The sequence below is a fragment of the Coregonus clupeaformis genome, chromosome 13 (assembly GCF_020615455.1).
Source record: "Coregonus clupeaformis isolate EN_2021a chromosome 13, ASM2061545v1, whole genome shotgun sequence".
NCBI lineage: Eukaryota > Metazoa > Chordata > Actinopteri > Salmoniformes > Salmonidae > Coregonus > Coregonus clupeaformis.
The window spans coordinates 54,236,298-54,260,656 of NC_059204.1; the positions used below are offsets into that span (position 1 = coordinate 54,236,298).

At 42.0% G+C, this 24,359-nt stretch overlaps 1 protein-coding gene and 1 long non-coding RNA gene across 2 annotated transcripts in view; both read left to right on the plus strand.

Annotated features, from left to right (window-relative positions):
• The window catches only part of LOC121580287 (protein unc-119 homolog A-like), a 47,007-nt gene that overhangs the window by 2,873 nt on the left and 19,775 nt on the right, over nucleotides 1–24,359 (plus strand). The gene's annotated exons all lie outside the window — the stretch shown is intronic.
• On the plus strand, nucleotides 5,380–7,360 carry LOC123492228. Its single transcript, XR_006661699.1, has 3 exons — nucleotides 5,380–5,651; nucleotides 6,242–6,303; nucleotides 6,503–7,360. It is a non-coding gene; the product is annotated as an uncharacterized LOC123492228 (long non-coding RNA).

Below are 24,359 nucleotides of genomic sequence, written 5' to 3' on the forward strand. Positions count from 1 at the left end.
AACAGGATGCACCTGAGCTCAATTTCGAGTCCCATAGCAAAGGGTCTGAATACTTATGTAAATACATTATTTTTTAAATAATGTTTAAATCTTAAACATTTGCTAATATTTTCAAGCTGTTTTTGCTTTGTCATTATGGGGTATTGTGTTTAGATTCCTGAGGAATTATTTTTATTTAATCCATTTTAGAATAAGGCTGTAATGTAACAAAATGTGGAAAAAGTCAATGGGTCTGAATACTTTCCAAAAAGCACTGCATATTAAAATATATTAATTAACACTATCAGAAGCAACACTACCATCTGAGCCATGTTTTTGCATAAAATTAGGAATGTTCCAGATAGAAATGCAATGACGAGAGCTGATGTGATTCCTTATCAGAGACACACTTGTTCTACATGGTATACATGGTTCTACAGAAAGTATTCAGACCCCTTGACTTTTTCCATATTTTATGTTACAGCCTTATTCTAAAACAGATTAAATAAATAAAAATCCTCATCAATCTACCCACAATACTCCATAATGACAAAGCAAAAACAGATTTTTAGACATATTTGCAAATGTATATAACTTTTTAAAATAAAAAAACATTTTTTATTACATACGTTTTCATACCCTTTGCTATGATACTTGAAATTGAGCTCAGGTTCATCCTGTTCCATTGATCATCCTTGAGATGTTTCTACAATTGATTTGAGTCCACATGTGGTAAATTAGACATGATTTAGAAAGGCACACACCTGTTTATATCAGGTCCTACAGTTGACATTGCATGTCAGAGCAAAAACCAAGCCATGAGGTTGAAGGAATTGTCCATAGAGCTTCGAGCAGTGATTAATTTGAGCCGGATCCTCTCAGATTTGACTTTGTTTGTTCCGGCACCTATTTGCCCAGATCCGGTACTCTCGCGGCATGATTTATTAATTATTTCACTATTCGCACTGTAGACATTCTAATAAATTAGATCAGCGTTAAATCAAGTTGCCTCCTCGTTATTTCTCCCGCCCCCCAGAAAGACCATAATGTAAAAGCGCGGTGATCCTTCTCTGTAATCATCTTATCCTGCCACACTGATTCCAGACCTGCTCTCTTATTTGTACATAGAGGTTATGGGGAGGGCCAGTGGGGTAAGTAACTGATCTTGACACAGGTCTTGGTAGTGGTGGTCAGCTAGTGAAGAGGTCCCTACGTAATCACGTCAACGTAGCCTAGTCCAGTCGTCTCCCTACTGATTTTGAATCGTGGGAAAGCCAAATAATTTTTTTATAAGAAAAGCCAGTCGAGTTTGACATTTTTCAAGTCCAAAAATCCAGAGAAAGATGGTGAATCGAACCCAGAACGAGCCAGAGAACTGTCAGTGCCGGAGGAGAGGAGTTAGGGGCAAACTGTTCCTGGTGGCGATACTAATCCCGCCAGTTCAGCACCACCACCGGCACCTCCTCTAGCTAGTAGGCCTACTAGCGAGTCACTCAGCGGGAGAGGGAGACGGGGAGCTGGGGGGGAGGGGGGCAGTGCATCCACCGACAAAGTGCTCGGAGCAGGTGCAATTTGCAGTTCAAGAACAAGCAAACGTATAACCCCTAGCTTGTCATGCAGAATTCAAAGTTGGGCTGTACAACATGCAAAAAGGTAGGGAGCTTGGGTCTAGAAACGACTGGAGGGATTAAACTAGCAAAAGAGTGGGTGGAATGTGCATTAAATTAACATCCTATGCATCAGACATAAAAAATAAAAAAAAGCTAAGAGCCCTCAGAAAAAAAGGGTTTTGAACATGCCTGAACCAAGGCGCATTTGGTGGTAGCAAGCCTTGTAGACAAGGCTAAAGAGGACACCCAGGTTAACACAAAAAAAAGAAACAAAAATTGACACTACAGCCAGAGTCTTCAGAAGAGCCTTAGGAGGCTAAACATCACAGCCACATGCCCGCTCGTGGCTTTGAGCAAGAAGTTGACTCTCAGGAGTTAAATGGACTTGACATGGGGAGAGTCATTGTGGGAGGTTTTGAAAACTAAGGTAGGAAATGTTTGATCCTTTACCTTCACAGCACAGAACAAGTTTGTATTCTGAATATGTGCTTCATATTATCACATAGGCAAGAGGCCTATATATTCTCATATGTGTGTTCTGCTGTAGCCTACATTGATGGTTAAGGGCTGTAAGTAAGCATTTCACGGTAATGTCTACACCTGTTGTATTCGGCGCATGTGGCAAACAAAATTTGATTTGATTTGATGGTGGGTGTTCTGCTGTACATTGATGTCTAGAAAATTAGGATATAAGAAATTCAGACTTGTGTAAGCCCCGCAGCTAAACTCAAATATGTGGGCATACTGCAGTGACGTCTAAAATGCTTTGAATTAATTAATTAGCACCTTGGAAAGTGCTGTCCGTTTCACCACCATAGATAGTAGGCTACTTTGCTGCTACGTTGTGTTTGATACTTTTTTTCTCAATGTGTTCCGGTACCTCACAGCCCCCCGCTCCAAAGCGGAAAGCCTGCACCTTCCAACATGACAATGACCCTAAGCACACAGCCAAGACAACGCAGTAGTGGCTTCGGGACAAGTTTCTGAATATCCTTGAGTGGCTCAGCCAGAGCCCGGACTTGAACCTGATCGAACATAGAAATTGCTCATTACATACAAAGAGAGGGCTTGTTCATGAAGGCATAACATTACGAGACAATAGAGATGCGTTGTCTACAACAGACAGCAATATATATCTGCCATAAAGAACAGTAAAGAATCATTGTGTTCTACATTCAATCTCTATACACTCCATTTGGGCTATATCTATGTTCTAAACCTTGCACCCATTGACTAGGCTAAACCCCTTCTGATGCTACTAACCAAAGTTTTGGTCTGTTGACATCACCAGGTGGTAAATTAGTTAACAGACCAATAAGAGAGTTCCAAACCTCTCTGCCAATAACAGCTAGTTTTCCCCTCCCCACTCAGACCACTCCCAGACAGTCCTAGCTAAATTCTTGCTTGAGAAATTGCTCTTGCTAAGAAGTTATTTTTGTTTCTTTTTTTACCATTTTACATTTACATCATTTAGCAGACGATCTTATCCAGAGCGACTTACACATTTTAATTGAAAACAATCACAGTAAGGTACTTAAAATGTACCCAAAAATGATTTGATATTGAGATGAAAAGTTGATTAACATCTCCAACATCTTTTAATTCTGTTTGAGAGAGAGAGAGAGAGAGACTATCCATCTCTGATGCCGTAACCCCACTAACCTCCCTATGCAGTAAGCGACGCTTATCTAACAGGTGGCCAGTAGGGCCCTTGACTATTTTAAGACAGAGCGACCGTAATACCTTACACAACAGGCTGCATTGCAAATGGCACCCTGTTCTCTATCTAGTGCACTTCTTTTGACCAGAGCCCAGAGGCGTATCCAACGAAGCAGGTCAACTCTGACAACTCTGTCATATGAAAGTGGCTCACCTTTTTAGCCAGGTAAATTTCTATGACAATGAATCCTTCAGAACTAACCTGCTCCGAGGCAGGCTAACTCAGGGCTAACTCCACTTACCCTGAATGAAATGACTGAGCCATGAGTTGAGGACCAATTAAATCAAATTCCCTCCCTTTTGCAAAGATTGCATCATCATCCCCTTCATTTGAGGAATACGACTGATTTTAAATATTTTATTAATCCAATATTTATTTGTTTGTAAAAAAAATAGTAATGTTAAAATATATCACATTACACATTTAGTAATGACAGAATGCATTTTAAACTTCACGCATAATACAATTATTTTATCGACGGGTGGGAAGAAAGTTGCTTGTGGTTGTGCATTGATAAGCACACCAAAGCACACCAATGTTGCCATCAAAGATAAGTAATAAAAGAAAGATGCCACATCTAAAAGCCTATTTCACACCATAGCCTACTCAATTTGCAAGATAACTTTTTTCTTTCGTTTTGATTTTGGCACAAATGAAAATGTGGCACTGACTTGCCCATGGATTGATTGCTTTCAACATTGTCTTGATGAAGAGTTCGGTATTCGACTAGCCATGTGCACCATGCACGCCCAGTTACAAGCCTGCTAGATTTAGCGGCAGGCGAATGAAGCTTGAGCTGGAATATGAAGCTAACTGAAGCTGGTTAGCTTTAGAAAACCCTGAGTAGATCTAGCTTGCTTCGTAGAAACCCCCTTGGCTCTGGTCACATCCCAACACCCTCCCTCCCCTCACACGAAGCCTATAAGCTGCTGGCTCCAAAGTCCCACTGTGCCAATTACAGGCTTGAGCTGCTTTGGTTGTTGTGTTGTTGTTCACTTAGCTACTGTTCCTCAGAGAGCATGCTGACCTCCAGCCATATACTATTAGAGGGCTTTCACACCAAATTAGTTGGGAGCAGTTTTTCCAAACTCTGACGCGTTTTCCTTAGGGTTGGGCAGTATTCAGATGTTCATATCGTCATACCCCATATGGGAGAAGAAAGGTATTTACTGGCTTAGTACACAAGGGGGCATAAAAAAACTCAAAAAAGCCCATTGGGCATTACCAGAATGCTAACAACGTTATCACAAGTAATAGCGAATTTCAATGGAGGCTGCTAGCTAAATATGCTAACGAGAGCAAACGAAAATAAACAAATTGCAAAGACAAGCAATCCAGCTCATAAAGTTATTAATATATATGTTGGAGCTACCGAATGTCATTTTTAGTGAGTTTGGACATTTACAAGACAATGTGAACGAGAGACATTGTCAAATGAACAAAGTTTTGATGCATACTTGTCTGAAGAAAGAACAGAGCAGCATGTGTAGGCTATGTCTGTGTGAAGTCTGGAGTCGCTAGGGCAACTGGCCTTCCTGCTCTACTCGGAGATGAGAGGAGAGGAGAAGACAGGCCGAGAACAGAGAGGAGAAAAAAACACAAGGAAATGAAGATAGTGGCAGTTGTACAGATGACTCATCCAAAGAGCTTTGACTTCTCAAACACGGCAGAAAGCTAACACAATATGATTATTAATTCAGCCACTTTAACTAGCTAGTTAAACTTAAAGGGTCATTTCACCCTGTCTCTGCCATGGCATATAATCATTAATATATTAACAACATTACGTTTTTATCATAAACATCACAATTATCCAAACCACAAGCTAGAGCTATCACATTTTCATTTCACTGGTAGAATCGGGAAGTTTCGACTCCGTGTATTCGTCTGCTCATAGTGAACCACAAAGTCCGGCATTCATAGCGAATGCTGATACAGCCCGCTAGGTAGAGGGGGCGTGGCCACAAACATGAATAATGGCGTTGTTTACTTCGAACGACCAACACACAGTCATCTCAGAACGTCTAGGCAAGATTTTTTTGAAAACTTTTGTTTTTCACTTTTTGTCATCATGCCCGTGTGGTGTTCTGTGCCTTGTTGTGCTAATTACAAACAAGCGTGAAAATTAGTTATCTTTCACCATTCTACCTACCAGAGATTCACCCCGATTCTGCCAGTGGCTTGCGGCTATCAAGAATGATGCAGTGACCAAAGATTATCAGAGTGATTTTCAGGCTGAACTGATGAGGAATCCATTTCGACGACAGCTGAGAAGTGATGCGATACCATCGATTTTATAATGTATTTTTTTCCACAACAAAACGGAAGATTCTCAATTAAAGGTAACCTAACGTTAGCTAGCTTGCTAGCCTAGCTGGGTAAGTTAGCTAGCTAGCTAATGTTACAATGCTGTATTGAACTCTGAAAGCAATTAGCTAAATCATATAGCTATCTTTTGGTATACACACTGTAAATCAATTTCACCTATGCCTTGGTAGTCACAGCTAGACTGGTAGCTACCTTCAACAGAGTAAACATGTTTGTTTGTTCGTTCTATCTTTGACTGATGTTAGCTAACATAAGCTAGCTAATGTTACCAAATAAAGAGTATCTCAATTTGGTAGCCATCTATTCCACCCTTGTCTGGATAACACTTCGTTACTAAAAATATAATTGTTGATATAGCTAACTCACGCTCTGTGTGTTGGTAGCAGTGATGAATGTTTATAAATAATCTATGGTTGGTTAGTTTGTTCTCAGCCAGTCTCAGCTGGCTAGCAATCTTGCTGCCAATTTAGTGACGCTAGTTAGCTAACAGCAATCTGACAATGTTGAAATGTCCATATTAGGTATGCTTAGCTAGCAAGTCTAATAGAGATCAATACAATTAGTGTGGTGGTTAAATTGTGTATTGTTGTGTATTTTGTTGTAGGTGGTACAGAATCTGATTCCACCAACATGTGCTTCCAACCCCTAGCTCTGCACAAGGTGAAGGTAAGTTGGCCACAATATTTACAAGCTGACGGCTCAATTTACAGTAAGCATGGTATAAACATGAATTGGGTAGTGTTTGTATGGTTTGTGTTATGGGGTTACAGGTGGTTAGTACCTTCCAGACCATGTAATGGAATGACTCCACATAACCATGTATTCAACCTCTTCTCTTTGTACATTTTATTTTTGTAAAACTCAGGTTATCCACAGTGCCTTGGTGAAAAATACCCCATAGCGAGGGTATTTTGGGTACACAAGCATGAGGGAGTGGACACAGCTTGCGGTTATGGAGCACATCAAGATTGTTGGACAGTAACCAGCAAGGGACACTGAGAGGGTTAAAAGACTACAACAGTAATGACACAACCACCTCATTATTCTCTCTGCAGATTCTCAAAACACAATACAAAGACAATACAAAATTCCCCTGCAAAGGACTACTATTGACAATAATGATCTGTCATAGTCAATATACAGACAGTACTTTGAGATGAGGAAGGGGGTTTTGGTTGTGCAGGTTTGTGCTTAGACAGTCAATGTATTGTTGTGAATGAGAGCGGTTGAGGTGCCATTTCTCCTCAATCTCCTATACACAACAATTCATATTGTGTAAGAACTACCTTCCTAAGACTTTTCACACCTTCTTCAGCCCCCCAGTCCATTCACTTTGTTGACTGATCATTGCTCTCAAAAGCAGCTCCCAATGTCCCCTTATTGTCCCTAAACAATACGCTAGCTGGTCCCATTCGGTTTATACATTTACCAACAAAGGCGTGTTGCCCTACTCCCTTCCACAAAAAGTGTAAAATGCTAAGACCACAACCATGTCTTTCCAGGAGACGTGCATTACTAGCAAATCTTCTGCAAGAGGACCAAACAGTTGGTGGTTAAGAAGCCATACACCACTTTCAGCAGCGTCTTATCCAGCTGGCCATTCACCGCAGACAGGACAAGCCCATCGCCATAAGCACAAAGAGTCTCACCTTCCCCAGCCCACCATTGCCAGTGTACCGAAGCCTGATAAAGGACTATGGCTGCGTTTACACAAGCAGCCCAATTCTGATATTTTTTTCACTAATAGGTCTTTTGACCAATCAGATCAGTTCTGAAAAAGATCTGATGTGATTAAAAATGTGTGGGAAAAATATCAGAATTGTGCTGCCTGTGTAAACGCAGCTAGTGTGGGTCAGCATAAGACTATGTAGAACAGGGGTCTCCAACCCTGTTCCTGGAGAGCTACCCTCCTGTAGGTTTTCGCTCCAACCCCAGTTGTAACTAACCTGGTTCAGCTTATCAAACAGCTAATTATTAGAATCAGGTGTGCTAGATCAGGGTTGGAGTGAAAACCTACAGGACGGTAGCTTTCCAGGAACAGGGTTGGAGAGCCCTGATGTAGAACCACCATAAAATAAATATGGATATTTTCTATCAATCTTCGAAATTTGTCTGCCTTATGGATTCACAGAATACATTTATATAATCTGTACAGGGCTCTGTAGCATCAAACATTCCGATATCCAAAGAGTGTTTGCATATTTGTCAAAATCTAAAATACAGGAGAGTGTACTCTATTTAATGCCAACTCGATAGAACTGGGTATTCAACAACAATGTTATATGGTAAAAGTAACATACAAATGTTTTCAGTATGAACATTGTATTACAATTCAGTATGTCCGAGTGTGTCTCAGGTGTAGAGACACACAAGTGCAGAGAACTGGAGCTACAGATTTTTGTTTCAAAGAACTGGAGCTACAAAATGACTTGTTTCAAAGAATTCTAAAAAATAATTTTACGGAAAAGTGGTGCGTGCATATGTATTCACCCCTTTTGCTATGAAGCCCCTAAATATGTTCTGGTGCAACCAATTACCTTCAGAAGTCACATAATTAGTTAAATAAAGTCCACCTGTGTGCAACCTAAGTGTCACATATTCTGTCACATGATCTCAGTATATATACACCTGTGCTGAAAGGCTCCAGAGTCTGCAACTCCACTAAGCAAGGAGCAACACCAAGAAAGCGGCACCATGAAGACCAAGGAGCTCTCCAAACAGGTCAGGGACAAGGTTGTGGAGAAGTACAGATCAGGGTTGGGTTATAAAAAAATATCTGAAACTTTGAACATCCCACGGAGCACCATTAAATCCATTATTAAAACATGGAAAGAATATGGTACCACAACAAACCTGCCAAGAGAGGGCCGCCCACCAAAACTCACGGACCAGGCAAGGAGGGCATTAATCAGAGAGGCAACAAAGAGACCAAAGATAACCCTGAAGGAGCTGCAAAGCTCCACAGCAGAGATTGGAGTATCTGTCCATAGGACCACTTTAAGCCGTACACTCCACAGAGCTGGGCTTTACAGAAGAGTGGCCAGAAAAAAGCCATTGCTTAAAGAGAAAAATAAGCAAACACGTTTGGTGTTCACCAAAAGGCATGTGGGAGACTCCCCAAACATGTGGAAGAAGGTATTCTGGTCAGATGAGACAAAAATTGAGCTTTTTAGCCATCAAGGAAAATGCTATGTCTGGCGCAAACCCAACACCTCTCATCACCCCGAGAACACCATCCCCACAGTGAAGTATGGTGGTGGCAGCATCATGCCGTGGGGATGTTTTTCATCGGCAGGGACTGGGAAACTGGTCAGAATTGAAGGAATGATGGATGGCGCTAAATACAGGGAAATTCTTGAGGGAAACCTGTTTCAGTCTTCCAGAGATTTGAGACTGGGAGGGAGGTTCACCTTCCAACAGGACAATGACCCTAAACATACTGCTAAAGCAACACTTGAGGGGTTTAAGGGGAAACATTTAAATGTATTGGAATGGCCTAGTCAAAGCCCAGACCTCTATCCAATTGAGAATCTGTGGTATGACTTAAAGATTGCTGTACACCAGCGGAAACAATCCAACTTGAAGGAGCTGGAGCAGTTTTGCCTTGAAGAATGGGCAAAAATCCCAGTGGCTAAATGTACCAAGCTTATAGAGACATACCCCAAGATACTTGCAGCTGTAATTGCTGCAAAAGGTGGCTCTACAAAGTATTGACTTTGGGGGGGGGGGGTGAATAGTTATGCACGCTCAAGTTTTCAGTTTTTTTGTCTTATTTCTCATTTGTTTCACAATAAAAAATATTTTGCATCTTCAAAGTGGTAGGCATGTTGTGTAAATCAAATGTTACAAATCCCCCCAAAATCAATTTCAATTCCAGGTTGTAAGGCAACAAAATAGGAAAAATGCCAAGGGGGGTGAATACTTTCGCAAGCCACTGTATAGTGTGATCAGTATAACATAGAGCCTTATAGTGTGATCAGTATAACATAGTGCCTTATAGTGTGATCAGTATAACATAGAGCCTTATAGTGTGAAGCCCTGACCAGCCTTCCTCCTGGGCAATTATGTGTGAAACACATCTTACTGTCCTAGAAATGCCTCGGACATTATGAAAACTAGCCCAAATTCCCCCAGGGTGAAATTCCCCTTGAAGTATTTCACACAGGAAAAAAAGATATAACGCATAAGAAATATCTTGCTGCGTTTTGTAAACACAGATGTAAAATGCTTCTAATTGTAATTTCTGCTGGGCATCAGACTAATCTCGTGCTTCAGTTGCACTTTTCCACTCATTTAATCCCAGTAAAATTCCCTGTTTTAGGTCAGTTAGGATCACCACTTTATTTTAAGAATGTGAAATGTCAGAATAATAGTAGAGATAATGATTTATTTCATTTTTTATTTATTTCATCACATTCCCAGTGGGTCAGAAGTTTACATACACTCAATTAGTATTTGGTAGCATTGCCTTTAAATTGTTTAACTTGGGTCAAATATTTCAGGTAGCCTTCCACAAGCTTCCCACAATAAGTTGGGTGAATTTTAGCCCATTCCTCCTGACAGAGCTGGTGTAACTGAGTCAGGTTTGTAGGCCTCCTGGCTCGCACACGCTTTTTCAGTTCTACCCACACATTTTCTATAGGATTGAGGTCAGGGCTTTGTGATGGCCACTCCAATACCTTGACTTTGTTGTCCTTAAGCCATTTTGCCACAACTTTGGAAGTATGCTTGGGGTCATTGTCCATTTGGAAGACCCATTTGCGACCAAGCTTTATCTTCCTGTCTGATGTCTTGAGATGTTGCTTCAATATATCCACATAATTTTCCTTCCTCATGATGCCATCTATTTTGTGAAGTGCACCAGACCCTCCTGCAGCAAAGCACCCCCACAGCATGATGCTGCCACCCCCGTGCTTCACGGTTGGGATGGTGTTCTTCGGCTTGCAAGCTACCCTCTTTTTCCTCCAAACATAACGATGGTCATTATGGCCAAACAGTTATATTTTTGTTTCATCAGACCAGAGGACATTTCTCCAAAAGCTACGATCTTTGTCCCCATGTGCAGTTGCAAACCGTAGTCTGGCTTTTTTATGGTGGTTTTGGAGCAGTGGCTTCTTCCTTTTTGAACGGCCTTTCAGGTTATGTCGATATAGGACTCGTTTTACTGTGAATATAGATACTTTTGTACCTGTTTCCTCCAGCATCTTCACAAGGTCCTTTGCTGTTGTTCTGGGATTGATTTGCACTTTTCGCACCAAAGTACGTTCATCTCTAGGAGACAGAACGCGTCTCCTTCCTGAGCGGTACAACGGCTGCGTGGTCCCATGGTATTTATACTTGCGTACTATTGTTTGTACAGATCAACGTGGTACCTTCAGGCATTTGGAAATTGCTCCCAAGGATGAACCAGACTTGTGGAGGTCTGCAATTTATTTCTGAGGTCTTGGCTGATTTATTTTGATTTTCCAATGAGGCACTGAGAGGCACTGAGTTTGAAGGTAGGCCTTGAAATACATCCACAGGTTACACCTCCAATTGACTCAAATGATGTCAATTAGCCTATCAGAAGCTTCTAAAGCCATGACATCATTTTCTGGAATTTTCCAAGCTGTTTAAAGGCACAGTCAACTTAGTGTATGTAAACTTCTGACCAACTGGAATTTTGATACAGTGAATTATAAGTGAAATAATCTGTCTGTAAACAATTGTTGGAAAAATTACTTGTGTCATGCACAAAGTAGATGTCCCAAACGACTTGCCAAAACTATAGTTTGTTAACAAGAAATGTGTGGAGTGGTTGAAAAACAAGGTTTAATGACTCCAACCTAAGTGTATGTAAACTTCCGACTTCAACTGTAGCTACTTTTCTCCGGTACTTTTCTCGGTGTAGCCAGCCTACTTTTTTTCCCGTAAAATGCAAGATTAACTTTAAGCAAAACATTTAGGAAATGTAGCCGGCTCCATTCTTTCTATGATAAACATTAGAAAATACATAATTTTTACAAAAAAACACCGTACTTTTTTATTGTAAGCTTATTTACTTGTGTGGCTGCCAGCCAAATAGCATTGCACTTCTGTTGTCATCTGATGATGATTAAGCAATTTTTTGCCTAATGTTTTACATTAATGTATTTTCTGTAGTTGCATGTCCCTGATTACCCTATTGAAGCAAAAAAAAACACTGTTGACTTTCAATATAAAGCTGGAATCACCTGCTCCAGGTTTCTCCTGTTGTGCTGTTTACAAACAAACACGTGACTGGCTCAACTGTTCTGGGGAACTATGGTAAGCATCATAATGAAAATCAATGTAACAGGTGAAATGAAAAACGTGATCTGCTTTATCTCCTAAGGTATTGCACAAGTTGACTGCAAGTATTTACTTAAAAAGATGCTACAAATATTAAAATGTATAAAAAAACATCAAATAAATTGTTTCAACGGTATAGACAATATTGAAAAACCATCCCATGGCTATTTCCAAATACCCTGGTATTCGGAATATACGGTATACCAACCTGGTCACGAAGCATTTTGTATTATTCTGTAGCTAAATCCGAGACACTCAATTTATTATGATATGTTATATTTCATATGGTATGTTACGAATTTTCAAAACGTATAATATTTTGTGAATTCTATCTAGGCGTCTAGGTGGCTAATGTTAGCTAGGCTAGGGGTTAAGGTTAGGGTTAAGTTTAGGAATTAGGTTAAAGGGTTAGGATTAGCTAGAAGGGTTAGGGTTGGGGGAAGGGTTAACTAACATGCCAAGTAGTTGCAAAGTAGCTAAAAAGTAGTTGAAAAGTGGCTAATTAGCTAAAGTTGTCCGTGATGAGATTCAAACATGCAACCTTTGACGCTACAAGCTTGGCACATCTGCATTTGGGGAGATTCTCCCATTATTTTCTGCAGATCCTCTCAAGTTCTGTCAGGTTGGATGGGGAGCGTTGCTGCACAGCTATTTTCAGGTCTCTCCAGAGAGGTTCGATCAGGTTCAAGTCCGAGCTCTGGCTGGACCACTCAAGGACTTTCAGAGACTTGTCCCGAAGTCACTCCTGCGTTGTCTTGGCTGTGTGCTTAGGGTCGTTGTCCTGTTGGAAGGTGAACCTTCGCCCCAGTCTGAGGTCCTGAGCACTCTGGAGCAGGTTTTCATCAAGGATATCTCTGTACTTTGCTCAGTTAATCTTTGCCTTGGTCCTGACTAGTCTCCCAGTCCACACCGCCGAAAAACATCCCTACAGCATGATGCTGCCACCACCATGCTTCACCGTAAGGATGGTGCCTTATTTCCTCCAGACGTGGTGCTCTTTGGTGCATTCAGGCCAAAGAGTTCAATCTTGGTTTCATCAGACCAGAGAATCTGGTTTCTCCTGGTCTGAGAGTCCTTTAGGTGCCTTTTAGCAAACTCCAAGTGGGCTGTTGTGCCTTTTACTGAGGAATGGCTTCCGTCTGGCCACTCTACCATAAAGGCCTGATTGGTGGAGTGCTGCAGAGATGGTTGTCCTTCTGGAAGTTTCTCCCAACTGCACAGAGAAACTCTAGAGCTCTGCAGAGTAACCATCGGGTTCTTGGTCACCTCTTTGACCAAGGCCCTTCTCCCCCAATTGCTCAGTTTGGCCGTTCGGCCAGCTCTAGGAAGAGTGTTGGTGGTTCCAAACTTCTTCCATTTAAGATTGATGGAGGCCACTGTGTTCTTGGGGACTTTCAATGCTGCAGAAATTTTTTGGTACCCTTCCCCAGATCTGTGCCTCGACACTATCCTGTCTCGGAGCTCTACGGAAAAATGCACATCGACCTCATGGCTTGGTTTTTGCTCTGACATGCACTGTCAACTGTGGGACCTTATATAGACATCATGTCTAATCAATTGAATTTACCAAAGATAGACTCCAATGAAGTTGTTGAAACATCTCAAGGATGGTCAATAGAAACAGGATGCACCTGAGCTCAATTTCGAGTCTCATAGCAAAGGGTCTGAATACTTATGTAAATAAGGTATTTCTGCATACATTAATGCATTTGCATACATTTCTAAAAACCTGTTTTCGCTTTGTCATTATGGGGTATTGTGTGTAGATTGCTGAGGATTTATATTTATTTAATCCATTTTAGAATAAGGTTGTAATGTAACAAAATGTGGAAAAAGTCAAGGGGTCTGAATACATTCCGAAGTCACTGTATGTTGGTCACAGAAGGTAGGGGCTTGGATCAGAAAACCAGTCAGTATCTGGTGTGACCACCATTTTCCTTAAGCAGCGTGGCACATCTCTTTCGCATAGAGTTGATCAGGCTGTTGATTGTGGCCAGTGGAATGTTGTCCCACTCCTCTTCAATGGCTGTGCAAAGTTGCTGGATATAAATTTTATTAGGATCCCCATTAGCCGACGCCAATGGCGACAGCTAGTCTTACTGGGGTCCGACACATACCGAAAAAGACATTACAGACAAAATACTTTATAATTTAAAGACATTTAAAAACATGAACATGTAGTGTGTGTGTGCATCTATCAGTTCCACATTCTGTACATGTGAGTACATACACACAAGTACGTCACATGGGGGAGAGGCGTTGTGCCGTGAGGTGTTGCTTTATTTCTTTTTTGTAACCAGGTTCACTGTTCACTTGCACTATATTAGATGGGAGTTCCATGCACTCATGGCTCTGTATAATACTGTACGTTTCCTTGAATCTGTTCTGGACCTGGGGACTGTGAATTACCAGATGCAGCTGAGGTCTAGAACTCAAAGAATGATTTGTACTATATACAATATTCTTACTTTTAGAGATGTTCAGGACCAGTTTATTACTGGCCACCCATTCCAAAACAGACTGCAACTCTTTGTTAAGGGTTTCAGTGACTTCATTAGCTGTGGTTGCTGATGTGTATATGGTTGAATCATCAGCATACATGGACACACATGCTTTGTTTAATGCCAGTGGCAGGTCCTTGGTAAGAAATAGAAAAGAGTAGGGGGCCTAGAAAGCTGCCCTGCTGTACACCATGTTTGACATTAGAGAAGCTTCCATTAAAGAAAAGATAGCTCTGAATCGACGATATGGCAGAGGTTGAAAAGCCGTAACACATATGTTTTCTCAACAACAGGTTATGGTCAATAATATCAAAGGCTGCACTGAAATCTAACAGTACAGCTCCCATAATCTTCTTATTATCAATGTCTTCAACCAATCATCAGTAATTTGTGTCTGTGCAGTACATGTTGAGTGCCCTTCTTTATAAGCATGCTGAAAGTCTGTTGTTAATTTGTTTACAGAAAAATAGGATTGACGTGTACGACAGCGTGTTCCAGTTCCCGCCAATATCCAGCTATTTTGCACAGCAATTGAATAGGAGTTGGACAACATTCCACAGGCCACAATCAACAGTCTGATCAACTCCATACGAAAGAGATATGTTGCGCTGCATGAGGCAAATAGTGGTCACACCAGATACTGACTGGTTTTCTGATACACGTCCCTACTTTTGTTTTTGTTTAAGATATCTGTGAAAAACATATACATATACAGTGGGGAGAACAAGTATTTGATACACTGCCGATTTTGCACGTTTTCCTACTTACAAAGCATGTAGAGGTCTGTAATTTTTATCATAGGTACACTTCAACTGTGAGAGACGGAATCTAAAACAAAAATCCAGAAAATCACATTGTATGATTTTAAAGTAATTAATTTGCATTGTATTGCATGACATATGTATTTGACCACCTACCAACCAGTAAGAATTCCGGCTCTCACAGACCTGTTAGTTTTTCTTTAAGAAGCCCTCCTGTTCTCCACTCATTACCTGTATTAACTGCACCTGTTTGAACTCGTTACCTGTATAAAAGACACCTGTCCACACACTCAATCAAACAGACTCCAACCTCTCCACAATGGCCAAGACCAGAGAGCTGTGTAAGGACATCAGGGATAAAATTGTAGACCTGCACAAGGCTGGGATGGGCTACAGGACAATAGGCAAGCAGCTTGGTGAGAAGGCAACAATTGTTGGCGCAATTATTAGAAAATGGAAGAAGTTCAAGAATACGGTCAATCACCCTCGGTCTGGGGCTCCATGCAAGATCTCACCACGTGGGGCATCAATGATCATGAGGAAGGTGAGGGATCAGCCCAGAACTACACGGCAGGACCTGGTCCTCTGTAGCTCAGCTGGTAGAGCACGGCGCTTGTAACGCTAAGGTAGTGGGTTCGATCCCCGGGACCACCCATACACAAAAAAAAAAATGTATGCACGCATGACTGTAAGTCGCTTTGGATAAAAGCGTCTGCTAAATGGCATATTATTATTATTATTATATTATATTATTATTATTGGTCAATGATCTGAAGAGAGCTGGGACCACAGTCTCAAAGAAAACCATTAGTAACACATTAAGCCGTCATGGATTAAAATCCTGTAGCGCACGCAAGGTCCCCCTGCTCAAGCCAGCGCATGTCCAGGCCCGTCTGAAGTTTGCCAATGACCATCTGGATGATCCAGAAGAGGAATGGGAGAAGGTCATGTGGTCTTTTTGGTCTAAACTCCACTCGCCGTGTTTGGAGGAAGAAGAAGGATGAGTACAACCCCAAGAACACCATCCCAACAGTGAAGCATGGAGGTGGAAACATCATTCTTTGTGGATGCTTTTCTGCAAAGGGGACAGGACGACTGCACCGTATTGAGGGGAGGATGGATGGGCCATGTATCCGCAAAGATCTTGGCCAACAACCTCCTTCTCTCAGTAAGAGCATTGAAGATGGGTCGTGGCTGGGTCTTCCAGCATGACAACGACCCGAAACACACAGCCAGGGCAACTAAGGAGTGGCTCCGTAAGAAGCATCTCAAGGTCCTGGAGTGGCCTAGCCAGTCTCCAGACCTGAACCCAATAGAAAATCTTTGGAGGGAGCTGAAAGTCCGTATTGCCCAGCGACAGCCCCGAAACCTGAAGGATCTGGAGAAGGTCTGTATGGAGGAGTGGGCCAAAATCCCTGCTGCAGTGTGTGCAAACCTGGTCAAGACCTACATGAAACGTATGATCTCTGTAATTGCAAACAAAGGTTTCTGTACCAAATATTAAGTTCTGCTTTTCTGATGTATCAAATACTTATGTCATGCAATAAAATGCAAATTATTTTGCATATTATGTTGCATGTTCTGTTTTATATTTTTGTTCAGTAAATACTATCAAACACATTAATAGCCATGTCACGATCGTCGTAAGCAGCGGACCAAGGCGAAGCGTGGTAAGCGTACATCTTTTATTTCTAGTGTACACACGAACAAAACAACAAACCAAACGATACGTGAAGTCCTAGGTTAATACACCAAAACAAACCTTACAGAACAAGATCCCACAAATAACTAGTGCCAACAGGCTGCCTAAGTATGGTTCCCAATCAGAGACAACGAGAATCAGCTGCCTCTGATTGGGAACCACCCTGGCCAACATAGAAAACCCGAACTAGAACAAAACATAGAAAATCACACATAGAAAATCCACACCCTGGCTCAACATATAAGAGTCCCCAGAGCCAGGGAAACAAGCCATCTCGAAACAGTGTGTCCATCAGAGTGCGCTGCTGAACAGTGTATGCTGGAAAACACTTGGTTTGTTATTTTTGATTAAAACAAAAACTTGTTTTTGCGTGGATTCCGCGACGCGGTTATCTTTAACAGCTAGGACCGTTATTTCTTGTCCCGGAATCCCATTTAACAGACAGGTTGAAGCCTGCTTGACTGAGACGCTAAGCTGCTAGCCATCAAGCTAACGAAATGGGTACCAGATTAGTTTTGCAATGGAGCCCTCTTTGTCTGAGAAATAAATGAATGGTTCCAGCGCTGTAGGAGCTGTATCTATTATGCTTTGTTTCGGGACAAACCGGATCACTCGGAGTTCCAATGTGGCAATTGTTTACTTGCCGAGGACTATAGGCTTGAGGTGGCTTCCTTGATCCCGCAGCTCGCCAGCCTACGTAAGACACTGGGGATGCATCTTCGCCTTGTAGTTTGTTGCTATCCGACTGGTCGGTGTTGCCCGGAGGTCTCCCATCTGATAGCGGAGTCGAAGGAGCATAGCATGAGGAGAAAGGCAATCAACAATGGTCGCATGTCACGAGCCTTGGAAGCCGAAGACAGCAACCTCCCGCAAAACAGTCTACACTCCCAACGAGAGGCCCGGAGCAGATACAAACAACGAATAGTTTCGCCATTCTGGAGCCGGATCTTCCTGCACCTTCGTCGCTGGGGGTGCCTGTGTCTGCGGCCGCAGTGTCTACTACTACGATTTCGAAGTCGACGTCGGCAACCTTCCGTCCCTGCTCTGGATCGAGCGGGGCTTCTCCATTTGTCGGAGGCCTGCACCAGGCGCCGTGAGCAACGGGCTATAGTTATCCTGCCTCTCGCCCGTCCGTAAAGGGTTCTCCGAATCCTGTGAAGCATGGGAGTGTGCGGAATTCCTCATCCTTCTCGCCAGCCGTGATTTTGGGCAGCTCCATGGTAAGAAATGTGACTGTTCCTGGTGCTAAAACAATGTCCTATCCAGGAGCTTGAGTAAATTACATTACTAAGCTGCTCCCGAATGTACTAAATCAGGACATCGATTCTATCTTAGTCCATGTGGGTTTTAATGACATTATGAAGGGCAGCTCTGAACAGTTGAAACTGGATTTTAAAGAGCTGATTGACTCTCAGCTAGACACTAACAAAATACCCATCATGTCTGGTTCTGTGCCCTCTCTGAATCGTGGCATTGAACGCTTTAGCAAGATTCTTCTCTTCACGACTGGCTACGTGATTATTGCCGCTCAATGGGTGTAACTTTTGTTGACAATTTCGATACCTTTTGGAAACAAAACACGTTGTATAAGGAGAATGGGATCCACCTAAATAATTTGGGTTCCTGGATCCTTTCACAGGCTGCGTTGAGACAATTATTTATCAATGACCCAAGCCCAGCTCAGCTAATCCCTACCATTGTGACGCAGAGTTGTCATAATGCTTCAGCAAATGTGCATTGCACCAGGGGCGTCAGTAGACACAATATAAGTAACCTAATTTATGTCCCTCTAACTGCCCTGAATGCCTCTGCTGATCCTACAGCTACTGTATGCAGTAATCATGTACCTATGAACCAGATTTATACTGTTAGCACTGAGCCGGTGTGCCCTAGGAGGAAGTCCAATGTGTGCAGCTCACCCTGCACTAACATAAAGAACATGAGCACATCTACTGCTGCTAAGCTTCCCAGTAAAGCAATAAAAACAAGTAAGCATCTCAGATGAAAAGTGCTCAGAATAGCCCACGTTAACATATGTAGCTTAAGAAACAAGTTTCATGAAATCAATAATTTGCTAGTAACAGATGACAGTCATATTCTGACTATCTCTGAAACTCACTTAGATAATACCTTTGATGATACAGTGGTAGCAATACAAGGTTATAACATTTACAGAAAATATAGAAATGCCAATGGTGGAGGTGTTGCTGTTTATATTCATAACCACATTCATGTAAAGATTAGAGAGGATATTATGTTAAATACTGTTGAAGTAATATGGCTGCAGGTTCATCTGTCTCACCTAAAGCCCATTCTGGTGGGAAGCAGCTATAGACCACCAAGTGTTAACAGTTGGTGTCTGGATAACGTGGGAATGTATGTGATGTCAATAGAGAGGTTTACTTTCTGAGTAATTTAAATATTGACTGGCTTTCATCAGGCTGTCCACTCAAGAGAAAGCTTCAAACTGTAACTAGCAGTGGTGGAAAAAGTACAAAATTGTCATACTTGAGTAAAAGAAAAGACACCTTAATAGAAAATGACTCAAGTAAAAGTGAAAGTCACCCAGTAAGTTTTTTATTTACGGATAGCCAGGGTCACACTCCAACACTCAGACATCATTTAAAAACAAAGCATTTGTGTTTAGTGAGACCGTCAGATCAGAGGCAGTAGGGATGGCCAGGGATGTTCTCTTGATAAGTGTCCGAATTGGACCATTTTCTGTCCTGCTAAGCATTCAAAATGTAACGAGTACTTTTGGGTGTCAGGGAAAATGTATGGAGTAAAAAGTACATACTTTTCTTTAGGAATGTAGTGAAGTAAAAGTAAAAGTTGCCAAAAATATAAATAGTAAAGTGAAGTACAGATACCCCAAAAAACTACTTAAGTAGTACTTGAAAGTATTTTTACTTAAGTAATTTACACCACTGGTAACTAGTGCCTGCAACCTGGTTCAGGATATCAATCAACCTACCAGGGTAGTTACAAACAGTACAGGAATGAAATCATCAACATGTATTGATCACATCTTTACTAATGCTGCAGAGATTTGTTTGAAAGCAGTATCCAAATCCATCAGATGTAGTGATCACAATATAGTAGCCATATCTAGGAAAACCAAAGTTCCAAAGGCTGGGCCTAATATTGTGTATGAGGTCATCCAAGACGTTTTGTAGTGATTCCTGTGTTGTTGATGTAAATAATATTTGTTGGTCCGTGGTGTGTAATGAGGAGCAAACAGACACTGCACTTGACACATTTATGAAATTGCTTATTCCAGTTACCATTATGAAAATGATCGTAAAAACTGTTGAATCCCCATGGATTGATGAGGAATTGAAAAATTGTATGGTTGAGAGGGATGACGCAAAAGGAATGGCAAATAAGTCTGGCTGCACAACTGATTGGCAAACATATTGCAAATTGATAATGTGACTAAACTGAATAAAAAGAAGAAGAAACTACACTATGAAACAAAGGAAAATGACATAAAAAATGATAGTAAAAAGCTTTGGAGCACCTTCAATGACATTTTGGGAAAAAATACAAACTCAGCTCCATCATTCGTTGAATCAGATGGCTCATTCATCACAAAACTAACTGATATTGCCAACTACTTTAATGATTTTGTTCATTGGCAAGATTAGCAACTTAGGCATGACATGCCAGCAACAAACGCTAACACTACACATCCAAGTACACTACCGTTCAAAAGTTTGGGGTCACTTAGAAATGTCCATGTTTTAGAAAGAAAAGCCATTTCTTTGTCCATTAAAATAATATCAAATTGATCAGAAATACAGTGTAGACATTGTTAATGTTGTAAATGGCTATTGTAGCTGGAAACGGCTGATTTATTAATGGAATATCTACATAGGCGTACAGAGGCCCATTATCAGCAACCATCAGTCCTGTGTTCCAATGGCACGTTGTGTTTGCTAATCCAATTTGATCATTTAAAAGGCTAATTGATCATTAGAAAACCCTTTTGCAATTATGTTAGCACAGCTGAAAACTGTTGTGCTGATTAAAGAAACAATCAAACTGGCCTTCTTGAGACTAGTTGAGTATCTGGAGCATCAGCAATTGTGGGTTCGATTACAGGCTCAAAATGGCCAGAAACAAATAACTTTCTTCTGAAACTCGTCAGTCTATTCTTGTTCTGAGAAATGAAGGCTATTCCATGCGAGAAATTGCCAAGAAACTGAAAATCTCGTACAATGCTGTGTACTACTCCCTTCACAGAACAGCGCAAATTGTCTCTAACCAGAATAGAAAGAGGAGTGGGAGGCCCCGGTGCACAACTGAGCAAGAGGACAAATACATTAGAGTGTCTAGTTTGAGAAACAGACGCCTCACAGGTCCTCAACTGGCAGCTTCATTAAATAGTACCCGCAAAACACCAGTCTCAACGTCAGCAGTGAAGAGGCGACTCCGGGATGCTGACCTTCTAGGCAGAGTTGCAAAGAAAAAGCCATATCTCAGACTGCCCATCTTAATCTTTAATTTTTATTGGGCAGTCTGAGATATGGCTTTTTCTTTGCAACTCTACCTAGAAGGTCAGCATCCCGGAGTCGCCTCATTAGCAGCAGCTAATGGGGATCCATAATAAATACAAATACATTAATCCCTACTGTTAGAACAGATGGGGCTCAGAGCAGAGCAAAGTTCAGCAGGAGTTGGCACTGGGATTATTTATGTAAATGTGTCTACACTTACAGTACGAGTAATAGTCTAGTAACTCTAAGACTCATTCATCATTTCTCTCATCCTTTTTTTCACCCTCTTTTTTCAGTTTGTGTTTTCAGATCAGGGTTGAGTGTAGAAGCCCCACTTCCCCGTCCCAAATCAACCACTATCAACTACCCTTGGACACTCTTAATACTTTTGACAAATTGTGGCATGTGTTATGACACTTTATGCACTTATGACACTGTTATGAATGTGTCTAAAGATGAATTCCCCATTATAAATGTGATTTCAGATTGTTTCAGAGCTACGACGGCCCATTAAGTGGTGTCTAGGGGTAGACATTATGGTAGGGCCTGATTTTGGAACTAGGCATCTGTCTTTCACTCAGCCCCATCACCAGCCCCATCCCCATCCTCATTGGGACAGGACAAAACATTTGGCAGCTGACCATCATACTGTACCTCTCCACTCAGATCTCTCCACCCCTGCTTCCCCACCTCATCTGCTCCCTCCCTCCACTAACCATACTGTACCCCTGCCCCTCCAGTCCTAAACCTCTTCCCTGCCCCCTCCCTCCCCCCGCCTTCCTTTCTCCCCCCTCTCTCCAGTGAGTGATAAGATGGATTTGCATCCTTGCGAGTTACTAAAGCAAATTACTCCAGTTGAGCTGCGTTGAATCGTCCCTGATTGGCTGTTCAGCTCCCCTCAAACAGACCGCAGTGGTCGCTCACTGGCTGGACACTTATTATTTTATTATCCTGTTTTATTTTCCTCTCCTTTGATGGATAGAGAGAGACACATAACATGGTCATCATGATGTTCATGGTCATCTATTGAGTGTTAAAGTGAGAAAAGGGGCCATTCTCTATTCAAACTAAATTTTATGTGATGTTAGTTTTGAGAAATGCAACTTTGTTATATGTCAAGCTCCAAACTGTAGCCTAGCTCACATTTTAAGGTCATTTGAAAAGAGAACACTAAAAGCTTCGCTCCCCACAACCCCAGTTCAAATCCCCAATGTTTCCTTTATGAGGCCTGCTAGATGTACATTACATGACCAAAGTATGTGGACACCTGCTCGTCAAATATCTCATTCCAAAATCATGGGCATTAATACGGAGTTGGTCCCCCCTTTGCTGCTATAACAGCCTCCACTCTTCTGGGAAGACTTTCCACTAGCTGTTGGAACATTGCTGTGGGGACTTGCTTCCATTCAGCCACAAGAGCATTAGTGAGGTCGGGCACTGATGTTGGGAAATTATGCCTGGCTCGTTGTCGGCGTTCCAGTTCATCCCAAAGGTGTTCGATGGTCAGGGCTCTGTTCAGGCCATTCAAGTTCTTCCACACCGATCTCGACAAACCATTTCTGTATGGACCTCGCTTTGTGCACGGGGGCATTGTCATGCTAAAACAGGAAAGGGCCTTCCCCAAACTGTTGCCACAAAGTTGGAAAAACAGAATCGTCTAGAATGTCATATTGTATGCTGTAGTGTTAAGATTTCCCTTTACAGGAACTAAGGGGCCTAAACCATGAAAAACAGCCACTGACCATTATTCCTCCTCCACCAATCTTTACAGTTGGCACTATGCATTGGGGCAGGTAGCGTTCTCCTGGCATCCGCCAAACTCAGATTCGTCCGTCAGACTGCCAGATGGTGAAATGTGATTCATCACTCCAGAGAACGCGTTTCCACTGCTCCAGAGTCCAATGGCGGCGAGCTTTACATCATTCCAGCTGATGCTTGTGTGCGGCTACTCGGCCATGGAAACCCATTTCATGAAGCTCCCGATGAACAGTTCTTGTGCTGAGGTTGCTTCCAGAGGCAGTTTGGAACTCGGTAGTGAGTGTTGCAACCGAGGACACACGATTTTTACACGCTACGCACTTCAGGGCTCGGCGGTCCCATTCTGTGAGCTTGTGTGACCTACCACTTCTCGGCTGAGCCGTTGTTACTCCACTTCACAATAACAGTACTTACACTTGACCGGGGCAGCTCTAGCAGGGCAGAAATTTGATGAACTGACTTGTTGGAAAGGTGGCATCCTATGACGGTGCCACGTTGAAAGTCACTGAGCTCTTCAGTAAGGCCATTCTACTGCCAATGTTTGTCTATGGAAATTGAATGGCTGTGTGCTCGATTTTATATACCTGTCAGCAACGGGTGTGGCTGAAATAGCCAAATCCACTAATTTGAAGGGGTGTCTACATAGTTTTGTATATATAGCGTATGTAGCCTTCAGACAGTGTATGTCTGTTTCATTAGATCCTTACACAACGGAAAGCCGTGGTGACTGACAGTGACACAGACTCTGCTCTCGCCTGCAGGTCAGTTCACAACTCTGTTTTATGTAATCCCTACTGTGTGTATTTACGCCACGCATCCCAGAGTCAGTTGGCCTTGTCAGGGCCGTCATGGTGATTTAATTATCAAGTCCTGCTAATGAGGACTGGGTCAAAGTTACCTACAGTTAGGGGTCATGGAGAAGGGCTATTTGGGCTGTATGGATAAGTGGGTCTCCTATTGTTATTGTATGAAACCTACAGTTTACTTAGTGAATGGACTGATAATAGTGAATTCAAATAATAGCCTTCTATACAAACGCCTTGTTGGGTGTTAGGTGCACATTTGTGGCTGTTGAATGGTAATGAGTGTCATTTCAACTGGTGTCGTGTTGGCTTCCTTTGCTAGAGAACCTGTCTTCTCTGCTCTGTTCTGCTCTCCTCTCTTGCTCTTTTTCATTTCCCATCCCCTCCTC